Below are 2,960 nucleotides of genomic sequence, written 5' to 3' on the forward strand. Positions count from 1 at the left end.
AGCAGCGTAGACTTTTCTCAGAAATGCTCAGTATGAATCATGGACCTAAGTGGAGCATAAAACAAAAGTTAATAGGGCTCCTCAAGTTGCTGAGTTACTTCTTGTAACTTTCAAGAGAGGTTCATGTTCTGCCTGATACTGCACACTATTCCAGGCCCTGTGTCTCTCAAAATCTATCTTCCTAAGTCTTAGGTTTCTCCCAGAATTTAGAGTCTCTCTTTCTGGACTTTGAAACTATTGCAGCTTCCAGTAAGCACATTCCATTCTATGCCAAGGACCTTGGGCCTTTGAACTAATTACCTCTTTTCACAATTATTTTAGATAATAATTGACCATACACAAAAACCATCAGTGAGAGAACACATTTTGTCATTCACACGTAAATTTTCATAAAATATATTTGGTGCTCATTGTTGTTCTACTATTGATATATTGTAACTTCATAATGGGAAGACTTTGGCATGAGGAAGGAGATAGCATCTGTCTACCTGAGGGTGTGAGCATGGGTTATTCCAGAGGATGACGAGGTCTGCTAGTCAGAATGGGATTCAGCATGTCAGTGCCCACTGCCCTGAAATATATACAATGAAATAATATAAGGTAGAATAGAGAGCTGAGATATCAAATCTGAAGAATACAAATATGCCAAAACAATGATCAACATTGTTATTGTTGATTGAGCTTCAAATTTGGTTCTAAGACTCTGAATCAGCTCGAGTAAAAAGGGACAGTGCAAACCAGATCAGTATTTCCCAACCTCTGATCATGCACTAGGAATTTCACATGATTTTGCCATATCCATATCCTGGCCACACTATTTTTTACTTAATATTTTTTCTTAAACTTACTCATTATAAAAATTCAAAGATATTCTCTCCCCCCTTCCTCTCTCTAAAATCAAATTTAAAAAAAGTAAAGGTCTGGGTATCTATCACACTTACGAAAATTTCAAATTTTCAAATTCAAAGAGTATAAGGAAATAACAACAAAATGCCCACCACCCAGCTTTATCACATTCTAGTGCTTTGGTTTTGCCTAATTTTGAGAGAATATGGCCCCAGTTTAGGTTTATGTTCTTAGTTTGCAAGCTTCTTTTTTAAAATTTTGTGTCAGTTTCAAGTGTACAGCATAGTAGTCAGTCATATCTTTTACAAAGTGTTCCCCTGATATTTCCAGGACCCACCTGGTACCATATATACTTATTAAAATATTATTGACTATATTCCCTATCCTGGTGACTATTTTGTAACCACCAATTTGTGCTTCTTAAACCCTTCACCTTTTTCATGCAGTCCCCAGATCCCTCCCCTTTGGCAACTGTCAGTCTGTTGTTTGTATCTATGAGACTGTTTCTATTTTGTTTGTTCATTTATTTTTTTCTTTAGATTCCAGATATAAGTGAAGTCATGTGGCATATGGCTTTCTCTAATTGACTTATTTCACTTAACATAATACCCTCTAGGTCTAACCATGTTGTTTCAAATAGTAAGATTTCATTCTTTTTTATGGCCGAGTATTAATCCATTGTACATATGTACCACCACTTTTTATCGACTCATTTATTGATGGGCACTTGGTTTGTTTCCAGATCTTGTCTATTGTAAATAATGCTATAATGAACATAGGGGTGCATTTATTTTTTAGAATTAGTGTTTTGGGTTTCTTTGGATATATACCTAGAATTGGATTACTGGGTCAAAAGGTAGCTTGATTTTTAATTTTTTGAGGAACCTCCCTACTATTTTCCATAGTGGCTGCACCAATCTACAATCTACCACCAACAGTGCATGAGGGTTCTCTTTTCTCCACATCCTCACCAACACTTGCTGTTTGTTACTTTATTGATGATAACCATTCTGACAGGTGTGAGGTGCTTATTCTGGTTTTAAATTGCATTTCTCTGATTAGTGCCTTTGAGCATCTTTTCATATTTCTATTGGCCATCTGTATGACCTTTTTTTAATGATTGATTTGAGAGAGAGAGGGAGGGGGAGAAAAAGAGAGAAATATCTAGTTGTTCCATTTATTTATGCATTCATTGGTTGCTTCTTTTATGTGCCCTGATTGGAGATTGAGTGCACAACCTTGGCTCTAACCAACTGAGCTACTGAGATAGGGCCATCTGTATGTACTTTTTTTTTTAAATCCTCACCAAGGATATTTTTTCCATTGCTTTTCAGAGAGAGTGGAAGGGGGAGAGGGAGAGAGAGAGAAAGAGAAACATCGATGTGAGAGAGACTGGTTGCCTCCTGCATGATCTCCAACCAGGGCTGGGGATCAAGCCTGCAACCAAAGTACATGCCCTTGGCTGGAATTGAACCTGGGACCCTTCAGTCTGCAGATCAATGCTCTAACCACTGAGCAAAACCGGTTAGGGCCATCTATTGATTTTAGAAAGAGGAAGGGAGAGATAGAAACATCAATGATGAGAGAGTCATAGATCGGCTGCCTCCTGCACACCCCCAACTGGGGATCGAGCCCACAACCCAGGCATATGCCCTGACCAGAATCAAACCACAATCTCCAGGATCCTAGGTTGATGCTCAACCACTGAGCCACGCCCAGCCGGGCTGTATGTCCTTTTAAAGACATATCCATTTTTTAATTGAATTGGTTTTCTTTGTTTGTTTTTGGTGTTGAGTTGTATGATTTCTCCATAAATTTTGGATATTAACCCCTTATCAGGTGTATTATTGATGAATATTTTCTCCTTTCAGTAGGTTGTCTTTTTGTTTTGTTGATGGTTTCTTTTGCTGTGCAAATACTTTTTAGTTTGATGTAGTCCCATTTGTTTATTTTTTTCTTTCATTTCCCTTGTCCAAGATATATATTTTAAAATGTTGCTAAGAGAAATGTCAGAGATTTTACTGCCTATGTTGTCTTGTAGAAGTTTTATGGTTTTCAGTCTTACATTAAATCTTTAATCCATTTTGAGCTTATTCTTGTAAATAGCATGAGAA

Source organism: Miniopterus natalensis, chromosome 3 (assembly GCF_054644295.1).
Source record: "Miniopterus natalensis isolate mMinNat1 chromosome 3, mMinNat1.hap1, whole genome shotgun sequence".
Classification (NCBI taxonomy): Eukaryota; Metazoa; Chordata; class Mammalia; order Chiroptera; family Miniopteridae; genus Miniopterus; species Miniopterus natalensis.